General features: G+C 33.7%; 1 pseudogene; it reads left to right on the forward strand.

Annotated features, from left to right (window-relative positions):
* The first annotated feature begins 510 nt into the window (after nt 1-510).
* Nucleotides 511-629, forward strand: LOC111736674 (annotated as a pseudogene).
* The last annotated feature ends 19,276 nt before the right edge of the window (nt 630-19,905 follow it).

Below are 19,905 nucleotides of genomic sequence, written 5' to 3' on the forward strand. Positions count from 1 at the left end.
TCTCCACCTAGCACTGGAGGTTTCGTTTATACTGTGTGCAGAGCACAAATTGCAGTGCAAGAGTTAGTGAGGATCAGTCGGTGACACAATTAGAGAGCCTGTCACTGGGTTACCAGGACAGAGACTGCTTGCTATGTAACCTTGACCTTACATTCAAAGGTGGAGGAAGAACTTAGAAACAACGGGTGTGCTGCGAGAAGCGATTGGCACTGATTTTTAGTACACATCCACTGAACTAATTCCAGAAAGTTCACAATGTTGTAGTATTGCTTTGAGTTGCAACATCTGGGTTAATATGCTCAGGGTGTGTGTTATGACAAGGACTGAAGATTGGAAGATATGTAATAACCCACTGATGCTTCTACTAATTGACATTATTCCAATTTGGGGGCAGTGGATGTATTTATTACATTCCTCTCCTTCATTCCCAATATCTGATAAGACAGACACAGGAGTCAAAACTGATGGAGAATAAAATGCCATCTCTCTTACTGCTAAAAGTTAGCTAGAGTCTACCACCATGCTACCTTGAACAAGCCCAAACCTGTCTGATCTCGGAAGCTAAACAGGGTTGGGCCTGGTTAGTACTTGGATGGGAGACCACCTAAGAAGAGCAGGTGCTGTAGGCGTAAAAAATAAAAACTAAAGGATTGTAAGCTGACAAGATTCTTGCAATCTGTGAGGTCAACCAAGGGTTGCCTCCCCTAAAAAAGTTAAATAAATAAAATTTTAAAAAAATAAAAGCTAGCTAAGAGGACATGAGACAAGTATGCTGGCAGACGGCTTACTAATGCTCATGCAAATTTTCCTTTCAGGTTTCCCAGCCCCAAGATGTGGCCAGAAGCCAAGTCAAATCTACTTCTCAAGGGAGAGAGCAGATTAGAAGGTATTTATCTACAGGTAGGCAGTCCTCTCTCACCCCACGCTCCTCCATTAAAGGAAAGAGTGAGCCGAATATGCCAATTTTGTCTTACCACCGGTGAATTAGAGAAGTCACTCTTCTTCATTGGGAAAAAATCCAGGAAAAACATGTCCAGCATGCGGTTTTCAGCTGGAGTGCAGATATACTCCTTAGAGGAATTTAGGAAATGTTTTTGGATGCTCCTGGCATTTAGCAGGTGACTGTCAGTTACCGAACATTCTGCAAAGCACACTACAGTCCCAGGCAATGAACAACTATCCTGACTAAAATCCAGCAGCACTGTTGTTGAGAAGCACTGCTGGCAACCCTTCCAAAAGGGAACAAGAGGAGCAAGGAATAAGTCACCTGAGTTTTGTGAGTGAGTACGTATGTGTACACTTGCCCATCCAAGTTCACGTGAACTATTACTTCTTTTTTTTTAAATTAAGGTATAACTTATATTCAGCAATTATCACCCTTTTTAGTGAGAGGTTCTGAGACTTGACCACCATCAAAATTTAGAGCAAATATATCACCTCCAAAAATTCCCCCATCCTTTTTGCAGTCAACTTCTCCTTCTCAAAGCCCCTAGCAACTATTAATCTGTTTTCTATTGCCATAATTTTGCCTTTTCCAGAATATCATATAAATAGAAGCATAATTTTGAATCCAGCTTCTTTCACTTAGCACAGCACATTTGAGATTTATACACACTATTGCATGTACCTGTAGTCTGTTCCATTTTATTGCTCAGTAATATTCCAATGCGTGGATGAACCACTGTTTGCTTATCCATTCCCCAGTTTTAGTGATTTAGGTTGCAGGTAAAATAAATATCTTTTAAAAAGCCAGGTCCAAACCTTAGTTTGCTGCATCTTTTTCCATAGTCTCTACCAATTCCTTTGGAAAACCATTCTGATACAGGTGACCCCACTAAGTGAGACCAGATTTCTCATACCTGCTACTACCGCATCATTTACTACATTATAATAGTTTCTCCTAATAGACTTCAAACTCACTGGGGTAGGTGCAGTGTCTCATTTAATATTTCCATCCAAAGCACAAATGTGATTAGAGTATATAATGTTACTTTATAATTATTGAATAAATGTTTGAACAAATGAATGACAAACAAATGAAAGGCTACTTATATGTGATATATCATCAACAATGATTTTAATAATATATCAGCTAACAACTCAAATATTTTGTCCTCCAATTTCCCTGAAAGCAGAAAATTTGAAAACACATGATCTGCCAAAGGATTTGTTGGTCAGAGATTAGGATTAAATTTCTCAGTGTCTAAGAAGTATACCAGAAAAGATTTACCAAGAACGAACAAGTGACTATTATTTATGACTGTAACTCTTTTATTTGGGGGCATCTTTTTTTCCCTCTATACTGAGTCCTGTGAGACTTCCTACTAAATCATCAAACTTAGGAGTGGTCTTGGAGACACCTGCCTACTCAGAAGGAGTTGGAAAAAATTTAAAAATATAGTTTATTTCAATACAATTTTTTTCAATAAAATATTTTTGATAACTTTTTAATCATATCAACTTTTTCCAACCAAATATTGACCTGGCATATTTTGATTACTCCATTTATGGAAATGTTCGCAATATAGCTTACTTGGCAAAATCTGACTTGCCTTCTATGAGAAATAAATCACTTCGTATTATTGATTACTAAATTTTTTCTTATCGAGATTAAACTAATAGAGATCAAAATATATTTATTTTATCCATATTTATAATTTTTAAAAGAGTACAAAATATAGTTTCTCATACTTTACATGAGATACAATATAAATGAATATGCTACATATAGCTGAATTATAGTTATTTATAAGATAGAAAAGATAAGTCATGATATTCTTTGGAAAGAAAAAAACTTTAAATAATGTAGCTATTAATCCCACGCACAGCTCTACCAAATACCTTAATTCAGAAGATTCCATAAGGATTCCATATACACCAAAATACCCTGCTTTCAAACGCCACACTCTGTGCTTTTGAAAATATTTACGAGGAGGGAAAGATGGAAATTTCTAAAGGTATTTTGTGCTTTGTCAGTCGTGAAAGCTTCCATAGAGGTATCCAAAGGGGTCTGAAGCTCATAACAAGATTTGGGATGAGGGAGGATGATAATGGAAGAAGTATTATTGTGAAAACAGTCACAGGCTAATTTTAGGAAAGAATTCAAATGAAATTGGAAGATCCAAAAAATGTCCCTTAAAACACCTGGGCTCTCTTCCCCCTTGGAAAGTTTTCTTACACTCCCAGATTGCAGGTGTCCCAGTTTGAAGACCATCAGTGACAAGATGCTTTCCTAATTCAAGGATTCTTTCTAATTCAAGGCCCACATCCAGTTGCAAATAGGAATATGCTGCTGACCCGATCCATTATGGATGGTATAGGAGGATAAATGTAGAAATTGAGGCTTGTGCTTAACTAATTTCCTGGGTTTTCTTTCTAATGGTTTTGTGGTTCTTTTTAGGATTCCACACTACACCACCCCCACTTTGCTGGCCATTTTTAACTGTTTCATCAGCCTAGGTAGCAGCTCTATTAACCTACTGATGACAATAATGTGATTTGCCCTGTCCAAGAGATATAGTATTATCAGATATAAAATTTCTAATGACAAAAACATATACCCTTAACATTAACGCAATGACTTATGTTTTTATTACTGTGAATGGCATTATAATGCATGCAAATATATGCATTTCCAACCTGGAAATAAAGTGAGATTTTGCATTTCTTATGTCGAAACTTGGGTTTTTTATAGAAGAATTCATGGAACTTAAAAAATAAAAAGTTACGTACTACTGGTTTAGGAAATAGAAAATCAATTTGACAATAACCACCCACTGGTTCATTTTTATATAATTTCTGGTCAGTGAGTGTGCTGAATTTTAAACCATGACTTTCTACAATTTAGTCAATAATTGTCCCAAACTAGAAATGAAGTGTATTATCCTTAATATATTTCTAATAAAGCTTTTCCTAAATGTGTGATATTAAGGTTATTCAATTATCTGGCATCCAGAGTTAGTATAATCATTCTCTAAAGTGAATAAAGCAATAACACAAAATAAGGAAACTGAGGTTACAAAGAGATATACTGGTATATCAAGACAACTTTTTGTTCAGTAATTCATCCCAAGAAGTCATGTCTTTTGAAGTTAATTATTATGCATCCCCTCTCTTATATTGTTTACATTTTTTTGAACTATAAATCTTTCAGATGATTATCTGGAATATATTTTAAAAGTTGACCTTCACTTTTTTCCTCATATGTGAGGAAGGGAGGGAGGGAGAGAGAGAGAGACAGAGAGGGAGGTAGGGAGGAAGGGAGGATAGAAGGAAGAAAGGTAGGAAGGAAGGAAGGAAGGAAGGAAGGAAGGAAGGAAGGAAGGAAGGAAGGAAGGAAGGAAGGAAGGAAGGAAAGGGAAAAAAGAAAGAAAAGAAAATGATTATTGTGAAAATCTGGATACAGATGAATATCATGTTAAATAGATTATTACATAAAAAAATAACTCATTCTACCTGTTCGGAGAAAGAAAAATAAAATCATCATTGCTTATAATGGTCTAATATTAATTCATACTGTTTCTGCTATAGAAGGTTCAATACACTAACAAAAGTATCCACATAAAACAACAAAATTAACACCAACTGACAAATAGAATAAGAATAAATGAATCTCTGATAGATTACTAAAAAAGTCTTAAAAACAACTTTCTATTTAATTTATAATTCGTTAGTGACCCATTTGGCCTATTCAGACGAAATATGTTTCTAATGCATATCTATAATTATATAAAGCAAAAGAAACTGGTATAACTACACATTCTATTGACATTTTATTTAATTTCTTTTGTTTTATCAAGCACATTCTTATCTAGCTCTTTAGAAACCATTTTTTATCCAGGATGACAGTTTTAGAAACTATGTATAAAGTTTCTGCATATTTCTTGATTAAAATTTCAACTGGAATATTTTATAGTTTCTAAAGGATAATTCAAACCAATCTCATATACAATAATGTTCACTTTTTTCAAAAGAACTGATATGTCTGTTCTTTGCCAATTTCTCAGAAACCACAGCTATCCTAACCTCTGTAAAATGAAAAGTAAGAAGTTATGAAACCATCTATATTCTATCCATAAGATCAAATGAAAATATTAGGGAAATCTTGGGGTGTAACAAAAACTTGGGAAATATGTAAAAAGAAAAATGGGTCAATTTTCTTGAATTTCTTTTTCTTGCAAATATCCAACAGAATCAACACATAGTGGTTATGCAGACATTAAATAATCTGAGAAAACCCCCAAACATTTGAAATTCACATTTTTCCTCAACCCTAAGTTCCTCTGAGAATTGCGCTCAACTCAGAAATGCTTGGGAATGTAACTTCTAATTCCCCCAAGAGAAGTTTCTTTCCATTTTGATTTTCTCAGCCACAAACTAATCAGTCTTAATTGCTCCCAGCTGTAATTTCTTCTCCCAGGAGTTGTTTCCTGCTGGTACCCAAGTAGTAAGCATCATGCAGTTTTGTTAAACTCCAACTAATACATAGGAGCTTTATAGAACCTAATTTACCATACAAGAGTTCAAGCACTGTAACTGTCAAGTAAACTTTCACTCAACTTTGAAAGCTGACCACACAATTAAAAAAACTCTTTTTTGAAAGACATGACAAGATACTAGGTAATTAAAAGTTATATTTTCTAGCATTAGAGATTACAATAGAATGTTTCTTATTTATATACTTATTTGTCACATGTGTATATATATTTGTATATGTATGTTGCCTATTAGTTTGACTAATAAACTTTGTTGCTAGGCAGAAAACTGTAGGTAATGAAGACAAAGAATCAAAGCTTGAGAACAGGTTGCCATTGGCAGAAATCAAGCAAATTCAAAATTGCCTAAATAAGAAAGATTGCAAAACAACATTAAGGAAACCACAAAAATAATTGTTCTTTCTATCTATGATATTAATGAACTCCCTCTGTACTACAACATAACAAGGTTTATCTGTGCTCAAAATAGTATGGACATAGCATCAACATGCTGTAATACAGACACAGTGCTGTGTAAGGCACTAGAATTTTACCATAAATAATAAGAGAAAGCAAAAAATTTATCAAAATATTTACACATTTTTGGGATTATATGGAGAGTTTCTTAATGTTATTTTATTTCCCAAAGTAACTTTATAAATAATAATTTACCATCCTGTGGCTAAACATCTCCATGCTCTGAAAACCCCACCATTTAGAGGGAAATCAAATCTAGAAAATCTAATCTAAGAGATGAATTAATTCATGCCATATCAATACTACTACAAAGAACAACTATGAAAGGCAGATAAAACACAAAAATAATATATTTAAAGTATAATATTGCTGAAGAAGCAACAAAAACTAGCAGCTAATAAGTTGGACATTGGAGGACCATGAAGAAGTGAGATGATGACCTGTGATGAGGTTCAGGGCAGGCTGCCCCAAATTATATCACTTTAGCATATTGATTAATTTGTATTAAAGTTACCTTAATAACAGCCAGTACAAGAAGGGCACTCTGACCTTCCTTTGTCCCCCTGAAAGCAGGAAATAAATTTCCTATGTGAAAGATACCCTCCCTGAACCAGGAGAAAAAGAGACATTCTTATCACTAGATGTAGGAAAGTAGGACTGAGAAGGCTATTAAACAAACATTATTATTTCTTCACTAATTTACAACCGAAGCCCAAACCTGTCAATTCTTTACACTCTATTGTTTCTTTGTCTAAAAGGTATGGAAGCTGCCTGCTCTGGTCATTTCTTTAAGTCTCATATTTCTATGAACTCCCACACATACAAAATCAAAATTATTTTTCTTCTGTTAATCTGTCTTATGTCAATTTAATTATTAGACCAGCCAAAGAACCTAGGTGGAAAAAGGAAAAAGTTTTCCTCCCCTACATCTTCAGGCATTCTTTTTGGGAAAATTTGTCAGTTTGGAGCACCAGGAAGAGAGGAAGGATCTGGCTTAGCCTAGGCAGCAAGCCACTGTGCAGAAAGCAAAACCAGTAGATTGTTCAGTGATTATACAGCACTGGAAAAATGAGACTGTAGCTGAGCAGTCACAAACATATAACCTGCTTCCTCCAAAGACATGTGATGAATTTTAAGATTGTACAGGATAGAGGAAAAAACACCTAAACCAAAAACCTCTGAAAAATAAAGCTGACTTGTCCACAGTATTGTGATGGTGAAGAGAAAACAATCTCCAGATGAAGCGGTTTGAATGAACACAATATTTTCAGTTGAAAGTCTTGGAAGGAGTGGCGAATTTTTGATCCACAGCTGTATTTTCTCTCTTTCTTTTTTTTTTTTTAAGGGGGAAAGAAAAGGATTAAGAATCCATTCTTGTTCCTGGCAAAAGACTGAGATTCAGAGAAACCAACTCAGACTTTAGTAGTGACATAGGGTAAGTATGACAAAATTGAAGACTTGAGACATTTAAGACATTTGTCACTTAAGACATTTGCTGAATTCTGGTGATGCCTAAAGAAGAAACTAATAAGTAAAGTCACAGACTTTTTCTTCATTTACTCCTTGTGAAAGACAGATACATCCTTCAAAGATAAGTATCCCAGTTAATAATTTGAAAAAATATTTCAATGGAAAATTGGGAAGTCTAGGGTCAAAGACAAAAACAAACCAAAAGTAGACTGAGTTTATCCAAAATCAATTCAGCTTAGAAATGAAAGATTGAAGTGCCAAGCCCTCTTTTTTGTTTGCTAAATAGAGGCAATTGTAATGCTTCTCTCATGGAAGACAACCTCATCTAGTGCCGCTGTGGGTTTTTTTTTGTTTTGTTTTGTTTTTGTTTTTATTCAAGTGGGTGATATTAAATTAAAACCATTAGTCACCAATTAACTGATTGCTAAGAGATGCAATTGCAGAAGATGATCCATCTATTGGAATTAGCAGACACATACTTTGAAATAACAATTTTGATAAAAATAGAGGAATGGAGAAAATAAATAAAAAATAAAATATAATCGGAGAATTGAGATATCTTTAAAATAAACAAACAAAAGTTAGTTCTATAACTGATATATAATATCTAAAAGTAAGAAATCATTAGTTGGGTTCCCTGGCAGATTGGACACAGTAAAACACAGAATTAATAAAGTGGAAGATAGGTAAAAAGAAAATATACTATCTGAAGTATAAAGAGAGAAAACATTGAAAAATCAAGAAAAGAGCGTGAGAAGCATGCAGGACATAGTAAAAAGGTCTTAAATATGTGAAATTGGAAAAGAAAGACTAGAGTAGAAAAAAATATCAGAAGAAACAACAGCTGAGAATTGAATAAAATTAATGGAAAAGATCAATAAACGTTTTTGTGGAGCTCTACAAACCTGAAGCAAGATAATTACACAATAAATCAAATGTAGACACATTGCGATAAAACTATTGAAAAGCAAAGACAAAAGGAGAATTCTTAAAAATGGCTGTGGAAAGAAGACACAATATCTTCAAAGGGGCAACCTTAAGGATGACAGCAGATTTCTAACAAATCATGGAAGCCAAAAGACAAGGGAATGTTGTCTTTACAATGCAGGAAAAAAAATTATTGCCATCCTAAAATTGTATACCCCATAAAAATGCTCCTTAAAAATAAATATAAAATAAAGTCATTTTCAGACAAATAAAAGCTAAAGGTACATTGACAGAAGAACTTCATAAAAAGAAATACACAAAGGAATTCTTTATGAAAAAAAATGTTCTCAGATACAAAGCAAAGCAGGAAGAAGCAAATAGTAACAGGAAAGGTTAAAAAGACTAGAAAAGATTTTTAAAAGTAGGAAAATACAAGCAAATATCAACTGTATAAAGTAATAGTAAATTTTAAGAAGTTAAAATATTTACTTGTCAACTAAATGTAATGTGGTATTCTGAACAGGATCCTAGAACATAAAAGGATCATCAGGCAAAAACTAAGAAAATCCAAAAAAAGTATGGACTTTCATTAATAATGTATAAATATTGGTTCATTAATTGTGATAAATGTATTATAATAAAGTTAAGATATATAATGAGAAAACTATATGTGAGTTATATAGAAACTATGTAGCATCTTCACAATTTTTCTGTAAACCTAAAATAAAAAGTAAAATTAAATGTTCATTAAATTATATCAAATTTAAATCAATAAAAATAATAATACAAAATTTGGGAAGAATTAGAGTATTCTAAGATTCAAGCATTATCAGGCAAGCAGTAAAATAATAACTTCGGGTAGACCTTAATAAAAATGTAAGCTGCACTCTCTAGGGCAATACCTGTGTAATAAACTTTTTACATTGATAGAAATGTCCTATATCATTCTGGCAATACCTTAATCATTAGCCATATGAAACTCTGACCACTTGAAATGTAGCTAGTGTGAGCAAAGAACTGAAATTTTCATTTTATTCACTGAAATTTTAACTTTATTTAATTTAAATAGCCACCTGTGGCTAGTGGCTACTACATTGGGCAACATAATTATAGAATAACCTAAAAGAATAGTAAAATCATATGTAATTAATTACATCTTAATATGGAAAAAATAAAAAAATATGAATTTGACTAATCCAATTTAAAATAAAGAAGGAGAGAAAATATATCATACAGGTAGGCTGAAAAGAAACAAATAGTAAAATGGTAGCTATAAACTCAACTGCATCAGTATTACATTAAATGAATCTGGACTAAATATTTCAAAGAAAAGACAAACTACATGCTGCTTACATCCAACTACACATTATTAATAAAAAGAAAAATACAAGGACATAAAAAGTTTGAAACACAAAAGCATAGAAAGTTTGAAAATCAAAAAAAGGGTAGAAAAACATATATACCATGCTAACTAACAGTAATAGATGATAGATATCTATTCCTATCCCTAGATAGATGATAGAGTATGTAGATGATAGACAGATGATAGATGATCAATAGATAGATAGATAGATGATAGATAGATAGACAGAAAGATAAATAGATAAAATAGACAATGTAGTTATATGAACAGCCGCTAAATTAGATTTTAAGACAATATGAATTCCTATAAAGAGGGATATTTTATAATACTAAAGATATCAATCAAAAGAAAGATATCATAATTCAAAATCTCTATGCATCCAAACACATAGCTTCAAAAAGTATAAGCAAAATGTGACAGAAACAAAAGGGAAAAAAATGCAAATATCGAATCATATATGAAAACTTTAACACAAATCTCCAGATAGCTATTAGAAAAAGCATACAAAAAATAATAAAGATATAAAATATCTGACAATTTTAAAACTTTACCTAATTAGTATATGTAAAACATGTTAGCAATGAAAGAATTAACATTCTTTCTAAACATTTATGAGCTATTTATCAAAATTGACATATCTGGGCCATAATGAAAGACTCGATAAATTTTAAAATATTGAAATAATTCATAGTATGTTCCAAAAACAGAAATAATTTTCGAAGACATACCAATAATAAAAGGAAATACAAACCAATAATAAAATAGCCAAATAAAATTGGACATTTCATAACACATAATATGAAAATAACCAATAAACATATGAAAAAGAGCCCAACATTATCAGGTATCAGCAAAATGCAAATTTAACCACAATAAGATGCTATTATAAATACACAAGAAAGGCTAAAATCAAAAATAAATAAAGATGTTATCAATTGTTAGCAGTGACATAGAAGTGGAAGTTTTATACACTGTCAGTGGAAATGGAAATCGGTCAACCATTTTAGAAAACTGTTCAGTACAATTATATATGTAATATATACACTTTCTCTAATGACCCTGCAATCATTCTTAGTTATACAAAGAACGGAAATTTACACAAATGCTTATCAAAACACATATGCTAGAATGCCCAAAGCAGCAATATTCCTAGTAGACTCAAGCTAGAAAAATATTCATCAAGAAAAATGGCCAAATAAATTGTGCTATATTCATACTATGAATTATTATAGGGCAATAAGAAATTAACAAACTACAACTATATACAATAAGAATAAATCTCTTACATAAAGTGTTGATTAAAAGAAGCCAGATACAAAAAATATATATCTACTATATGATTCCATGTATATAAAGTTCAAAATCAAGCAAAATTAAGTCATGTCAGTCCTGAGGGTATATTGTCTGGAAGGGAGAATGAGGAGACTTCTGAGATGCTAGTAATGTTCTGGCATCAGAGATGTGTTCATTTGTGGAAATTCTTTGAGTTCTATATTTATGATTAGTCATTAGTCATATATATATATATGTGTGTGTGTATATACACATATATATATATATATACATATATATATATAACATTTTTTAAATATTTACATAAAAGTAAAAAAAGAAATCAGGAAAAAGAACTCTAGTTTGTGCTGAAGATACCTGACTCTAAATATTTAAACCTCAATATATCCGAAACTACTTCTGGAGGAAGCTTAAATTGGTGGACTTTGGAAGAACTCTCACACTGATCACTATATCTGGCCCAGTAGGAGAAAATAAAAGCAAATGAGAAATAGGAGTGACTTTAAAATACCAGGTAAAAGGGGTATCTTTAGCAAGTTTTCCTTTTCTGATATTGCTCACAGCTGACTGAGCTGAGGTTTGAATACACAGGTATTGCTTTGGAAGCTATCTTTAGAGAGGATGTCTATTCAGCTTTTGTTTTATATCAAGCTAATATTGGACTGAAATTTAAGATGCATATTTTACATAAAATGAAGATATATATTTCAGATTTACTATTTTCATAGCTCCTAAATATAAACTCTTTCCCATTAGGGGTCCTGGCGTGAGGAATATATTTCACATATGATCAGACTTTCTACCAGTTGTTCTGCAGCCACTTTTAGAATTCTTACTGTCCATAAACTGGAATAGTTCCTTTTTTCATGTCTATGCTGCTGCTAATCTACATGTTTCTGGCGACTTTTTTTTCTATCTTGGGAAACAAGGAAGTGATTCCCAAATTTAACCTTCAGGTCTCTAAGGACTAGGGGCAGGGGTTAGTTACAGAAGAATTATGCCCCCAGTTACATAGCCTTTTATTTTTATCTCAAACCTTTTCTTCTCAAAGTCCATAATCATTGTTACCCTCCTTGGTTTGGGAGTATTAAAGCACAACTTTATTCTATACCTAGAACTTCTATCACAACTGACATCTATCTTTATGTGTTCATTCTGGCCTGGCCTACCAGAATAGCTCAACATCATTCAGAATAGCTCAATATCAGAAATCTGTCACGTCCATCCTTACTTCCAGGTCTATCAGGCTATTAGTATGTTTCTCTATATCTGAATCTTGATTATATATAGTGTTCGGGTTCTTTCTCAGTGGGCTGGTGGTTCCAAGAAATGTTCTTAAACATTCAGTTTCTTTCTCAGTGGGCTGGTGGTTCCAAGGAATGTTCTTAAACATTCCTTAGTTTAGAATGTCCCTAAGTATTTTATAAATTAGGACACTTCTCTGCCAATGTCAAAAAATTACTGCCTGTCTCTACCCACAAGTATATCAAAGTCACAACTTTGTACTTTCCAAGATACCAAAATAAGCGTCAAAAATCAATTTTTCAGGGCAGGCAAAGGATAAATCAATGCAGAGTTGTAAAAGCCGCATCTTAAATTTCTTTCCAAGATTAGCCTGATGTAAAACAAAGGCTGAATAGACAGCTTCTCCAAAAATACCTTCCCAATCAATACCTCCATGTTCAAACCTCAGCTCAGCCAGGTGTGAGTGTCAGCAGAAAAGGAAAATTTGCTAAGAATGTCCCTTTGCCTAGCATTTTAAAGGCACTCCTTTTCTCACTTGTTTTTATTTTCTCCTACTTGGTCGGATATAGTGATCAGAATTAGAGTTCTTCCAAAGGTCATCTATTTGAATTACAACCAGTGATAAGAAAAATAACTAAGAAATGTTGAAAATCACTCACATTTGCCTACTTAGGTCTTCCTTTCCTAGATTTTTAAGATTATACTGTTCTTGTTCATCTAAAAAATTGAATTGACTCCAGTGAATTGCATTTCTTTATATACTTCTTTATCTTCAGCTCCAGTTTTGGGTAAACACAGTTTGTTCATGATAGTTTAAGTTTGGGAATAACAGAAAATCCCAAAATTTCAGTGGCTTAAAAAAGCATTTTTCTTGACTTAAGCAAACTGGTGGTGGATTTGACTGATGCTTCAGGAAATCTTTCTTCTACATAATGGCTCAGTGTCATGCCTCCGCATAGGTATTTGTTGTCATGACCGCATGGCAAGGGTGAACGGGCTGCAAAAGTCTCAAAGTTAAAGGATTTATCCTGGAAGAGGCATGGGTCACTTCTGCTCTTATTTCATTAGGAATCTAAGTCAATGCCACACATAACCTTAAGAGGGCAGAGAAGCGTCATTTCTCTATTCAATCTTATCTCAATTGAAGGAAAAAATGAACCACTGGTTAAATAAAATATAATGCTTTACACTAGTCACCTAATTTAGACCAAGTCTTAATCTTTAAATAATATAAAGAAGAAAGAATTAAACATGAAGAAAGTGGACATTAAATAAAGAAGGAAAAATAGGTTTCTACTCCATTAGTGAATCAATTTGGCATAGCTTCATAAAATATCAACTTGAGAAGAATTCTGAGACCAACCTTAGCTCAGTAGGAAAGAGTAATTTAACAGATAAATGATATCTGCTGTGAGCACAAGAATGAGGAGTATTGCTGTGTCATAGATTGATTTACTGACTCCCATTCCAACCCTCTTTCTGCATCCATTTTTTTGCATGCCTCGCATAGGGCAGAATAGACCTTCATCTCTTGACTTGGGGTTGGTTCTGGAACTTGTTTTGGCCAATGGCATGTGGGTAGAAGTATACAATTTCTAAGCCAAGACCTTAACGTCCTCCTGTGGTTCCACTTGCTCTCTCATGTCTCTGCCATTCTCATAAGGACCTACCCCAGGTGATGCTGTTGTCCCAGGAGAATAAGAGAAACATGAAAGACAATACTCCTGGTCCCCACAACCTGAAGCAGAGCTGCCCCAGGCATCTCACAGAATGAGAAGCAAAGCCACAAAGAGAGCCAGTCTACATCAGCTGAACTTCTGGCAACCTTCAGAGCGACAAGAACAGTTACAAACGATTGTTGTTTTAAGCCATGGAACTTCTGGGTAATTTGTTAAGCAGCAAGAACTAATCAATATATGGCCATATGCCAGCTGCTGGTCATTCATAAATTACAGTAGATGGAAAAAGAAAAAGAATCTATAGAACAAAAAGGATGGGACGCTGTCACACAAAGAAAAAATACAAAGAAAAGTATTCCTAAGCATTAGGAAAGAAAAATCAGAATGAATGTATTTAATATGACTTTTCTGAAGTGTCAAGATGTATGAACTAAGAACGTATGTTCTGGTTTGTGACTATATTTACATGAAAAAAATTTCAAAGTTATAAAATTTAACATTTTATTTTGAAATTGGGAAAAATGAAATTGGAACAGTAACTGACAATATTTATGAATCACCATTAATAATAATTTTATAAAATTATAAACTCGAACATGATGTCTATTACAAAATCTTGTTGTATTAGAATTTAAGGGATGTCTGAGTTTTGAAGGATGTGACTTTTGGAGAAACAAAATAAGCATTGTTTTAAAGCCATATAATTCAGTGATTTAATAAGATATATAAAATGTAAATAGGTTCTTCAAGGTAAATTTCAGACTGACAATTTTCAAATGAGATATTTAAGAAAGCTAATTTGAAATACGTTCCAAAGTGCAGACTGATGTCAAGAGGGTAGCCAGGTCCAGCTAATACATGGAAGCAAGTATTGATTTGGTGGAACTATAAGTCCAACCCAAACTTTTTATATTTTCATAAATAGACAAAGGTGACAGCAAATAAAAAGAGTATTGAGAGGATCCAGACTACATGGGAATCAATATGTTGATGACTTGGTCAAGGGGGCCCCAAGCTGTTTTTCTTTCACTGATGTTACTGCAGGAATCAGGCCCAAGGATTCACACCTTCATTTGCATCAGAATCACTTGAGATCCTTTTTAAAACACAAGTGCCCAGGCCCCTACCACAAATTCCATTGGTGTGATATTGGTGTTTTTTAAAAGATCTCTGTGCCATTTTAAAATGTAACCAGGGTTAATAATTATCACTAATTTGACCTATTCCATGTGTACATAAATCAATTAATGATTAATTACAATTACCAATTCTCCAATCCCAGGTTGTTCCTGGTCTCACTGCATTCAACCTGATTGGATCATGTGCTCTAATAATCAAAACCTGGAGGAACTGTCACACAGTCAAATATTTACAAAATAGCACAGTAATATTTTTGTCAGCTGTGTTTCACAGTAGTCAAGGTAGATTACATAAATAATGGCAAAAGATTACTAGTTAACCCAAAAAAGAATCTGCTATATCTATAGAAATGCTTATGTTTATAAAAAGTACTAGTTTCCAGTTACATGAAGCAGAGTACATGTTTAGTTTCAGCTGTGGAAGGGACTGAACAACAGAAAAGAACTATGATGTCATAGTTTCAACTACTGAAAAATAGAATACATTTTAAATATATATAACATAATCGAAGCCGTGATTTATTTAAAAAATACAGAAAAAATATTAGTTGACTATCAATCAAAGTCCATGGAGAGGAGCTAGGTATATGGAATACAAAAGGACACAAGACTGACCCCTTTACTGAAAAAAGAGGGAAGGAAAGAAAGAGGGAGGGAGAGAGGAGAAGAGGGAAGGAAGGAGGGAAGAAAAGAGAGATAAAAAAATCAATTTTCTCTTTCAATTTTGGAAAAAATCAAGCAAATAATATCAATTAAACGAGTTCCTGAGCATCTTTAGCAAGAATATCTTCTACATAATGGCTCAGTGTCATGCCTCCGCATAGGTATTTGTTGTCATGACCGCATGGCAAGGGTGAACGGGCTGCAAAAGTCTCAAAGTTAAAGGATTTATCCTGGAAGAGGCATGGGTCACTTCTGCTCTTATTTCATTAGGAATCTAAGTCATGCCACACATAACCTTAAGAGGGCAGAGAAGTGTCATTTCTCTATTCAATCTTATCTCAATTGAAGGAAAAAATGAACCACTGGTTAAATAAAATATAATGCTTTACACTAGTCACCTAATTTAGACCAAGTCTTAATCTTTAAATAATATAAAGAAGAAAGAATTAAACATGAAGAAAGTGGACATTAAATAAAGAAGGAAAAATAGGTTTCTACTCCATTAGTGAATCAATTTGGCATAGCTTCATAAAATACCAACTTGAGAAGAATTCTGAGACCAACCTTAGCTCGGTAGGAAAGAGTAATTTAACAGATAAATGATATCTGCTGTGAGCACAAGAATGAGGAGTATTGCTGTGTCATAGATTGATTTACTGACTCCCATTCCAACCCTCTTTCTGCATCCATTTTTTTGCATGCCTCGCATAGGGCAGAATAGACCTTCATCTCTTGACTTGGGGTTGGTTCTGGAACTTGTTTTGGCCAATGGCATGTGGGTAGAAGTATACAATTTCTAAGCCAAGACCTTAACGTCCTCCTGTGGTTCCACTTGCTCTCTCATGTCTCTGCCATTCTCATAAGGACCTACCCCAGGTGATGCTGTTGTCCCAGGAGAATAAGAGAAACATGAAAGACAATACTCCTGGTCCCCACAACCTGAAGCAGAGCTGCCCCAGGCATCTCACAGAATGAGAAGCAAAGCCACAAAGAGAGCCAGTCTACATCAGCTGAACTTCTGGCAACCTTCAGAGCGACAAGAACAGTTACAAACGATTGTTGTTTTAAGCCATGGAACTTCTGGGTAATTTGTTAAGCAGCAAGAACTAATCAATATATGGCCATATGCCAGCTGCTGGTCATTCATAAATTACAGTAGATGGAAAAAGAAAAAGAATCTATAGAACAAAAAGGATGGGACGCTGTCACACAAAGAAAAAATACAAAGAAAAGTATTCCTAAGCATTAGGAAAGAAAAATCAGAATGAATGTATTTAATATGACTTTTCTGAAGTGTCAAGATGTATGAACTAAGAACGTATGTTCTGGTTTGTGACTATATTTACATGAAAAAAATTTCAAAGTTATAAAATTTAACATTTTATTTTGAAATTGGGAAAAATGAAATTGGAACAGTAACTGACAATATTTATGAATCACCATTAATAATAATTTTATAAAATTATAAACTCGAACATGATGTCTATTACAAAATCTTGTTGTATTAGAATTTAAGGGATGTCTGAGTTTTGAAGGATGTGACTTTTGGAGAAACAAAATAAGCATTGTTTTAAAGCCATATAATTCAGTGATTTAATAAGATATATAAAATGTAAATAGGTTCTTCAAGGTAAATTTCAGACTGACAATTTTCAAATGAGATATTTAAGAAAGCTAATTTGAAATACGTTCCAAAGTGCAGACTGATGTCAAGAGGGTAGCCAGGTCCAGCTAATACATGGAAGCAAGTATTGATTTGGTGGAACTATAAGTCCAACCCAAACTTTTTATATTTTCATAAATAGACAAAGGTGACAGCAAATAAAAAGAGTATTGAGAGGATCCAGACTACATGGGAATCAATATGTTGATGACTTGGTCAAGGGGGCCCCAAGCTGTTTTTCTTTCACTGATGTTACTGCAGGAATCAGGCCCAAGGATTCACACCTTCATTTGCATCAGAATCACTTGAGATCCTTTTTAAAACACAAGTGCCCAGGCCCCTACCACAAATTCCATTGGTGTGATATTGGTGTTTTTTAAAAGATCTCTGTGCCATTTTAAAATGTAACCAGGGTTAATAATTATCACTAATTTGACCTATTCCATGTGTACATAAATCAATTAATGATTAATTACAATTACCAATTCTCCAATCCCAGGTTGTTCCTGGTCTCACTGCATTCAACCTGATTGGATCATGTGCTCTAATAATCAAAACCTGGAGGAACTGTCACACAGTCAAATATTTACAAAATAGCACAGTAATATTTTTGTCAGCTGTGTTTCACAGTCGTCAAGGTAGATTACATAAATAATGGCAAAAGATTACTAGTTAACCCAAAAAAGAATCTGCTATATCTATAGAAATGATTATGTTTATAAAAAGTACTAGTTTCCAGTTACATGAAGCAGAGTACATGTTTAGTTTCAGCTGTGGAAGGGACTGAACAACAGAAAAGAACTATGATGTCATAGTTTCAACTACTGAAAAATAGAATACATTTTAAATATATATAACATAATCGAAGCCGTGATTTATTTAAAAAATACAGAAAAAATATTAGTTGACTATCAATCAAAGTCCATGGAGAGGAGCTAGGTATATGGAATACAAAAGGACACAAGACTGACCCCTTTACTGAAAAAAGAGGGAAGGAAGGAAAGAGGGAGGGAGAGAGGAGAGGAGGGAAGGAAGGAGGGAAGAAAAGAGAGATAAAAAAATCAATTTTCTCTTTCAATTTTGGAAAAAATCAAGCAAATAATATCAATTAAACAAGTTCCTGAGCAGCTTTAGCAAGAATAAAATGTTTAACAGTGAAGACTGCTATATCCAACTTTTTTTTTTTTTTTTTCTCCAAAGGGCAATCTGATTATAATTCTTCCAGATTTGGAAGTTACTCATCCGACTGAAGAGAGGAAATTTATCAGCCTCCTCTGGCCACAGCTGGGCAGATGATAGAACAAAGGGGCAGCAGGCAACATGAGCAGAGGGAGACAACAAGTTTCCTGCCCAGGCAAATAGAGAAGATAGGGGAGGAGAGGAATGGGAGGAGAGGAATGAAAATGGCAACAGAAGCTTTTTTATGCCAGAAATGTAAGAGTCCTTTGTTATAAAACACAGGAATGGATTTCCTGTTTCCATAACTTATGATTGGTGAGTTATTTTTACATTTATCTTAATGAGCTTACACCCTGCTTCGAGATTTCATAAGTTGTTTTCCTGACTATGAAACAAAAAAATATATATTCCTCTCCCTGATTCCATTTCTTCACTGACCTTGGGAAAGCCAAACAAGAGAATAGCCTGGTTTACACATTAACCTATGTGTCTAAGATTGTGTGGGGAGAAGGAGCAGTCAGGCTTTGATAACTCTGAGGAATTATTTACCTGCGAGACTTGGTTCAGTGCTATTTACTGACTTTTATTTGTACCTTGAAAAGTTACAAAGGACCAAAAAAGTAAGCATTTCCTAAATGGTGGAGGAAAAGTTCCCCAAAAAGTGTAAATATAGATTTGGCCTTGAACGATACATCTCAAATCAATTCTGACAAAAATCTTGTGTGGATGAATAAAAATTAATGGAACATGATTCACTGTGGGCATCAAATATTCAAATTAATGAAGAGCATAGCCACGTAGACACAATTATTTTATTCTTCGGTTATTACCTGCATGCTGCAGTGGACAGAGGAATTTGGAATGTGTCCTTTATTACTGCCATGCTGCTTCAGGCACTGGCTCGGGAATTAAGGATTCATGCCTTTACATAATGATATATGATTAGCACTGTGAAAGTAATTGAACTCTTTGTTCTAGACAATCCCTTGCAGTGTCAGCAAGAAGCTGGAACAAACTGTGTCATTTAACAGAGTTATGCTGTAAGTGAGAAAAACCTCTGATCCCTGCACAATTAACTTCCTAATAATTTTTAGGTTCTCAAGATTAAATGAGAGAATTAGTATAATAGGCCATGTAAATGTGCATCAGAGAAATAAAGCAATGCAAAGGCACTAAAAGGGATGGGACGTTTAAGAAAATTAATAATTGCTCTCAAATATAATAAGAGACAGGTGTCAGGCTGTTAAAAGGATGATTGTTGTAACCAGAGCAGCTGAGAATAGTAAAAGCACAGCTGTTGCACAGATTAGTTGTATAGTAACAGAATACTTGT

The sequence above is a fragment of the Pteropus vampyrus genome, unplaced genomic scaffold (assembly GCF_000151845.1).
Source record: "Pteropus vampyrus isolate Shadow unplaced genomic scaffold, Pvam_2.0 Scaffold21, whole genome shotgun sequence".
Taxonomy (NCBI): domain Eukaryota; kingdom Metazoa; phylum Chordata; class Mammalia; order Chiroptera; family Pteropodidae; genus Pteropus; species Pteropus vampyrus.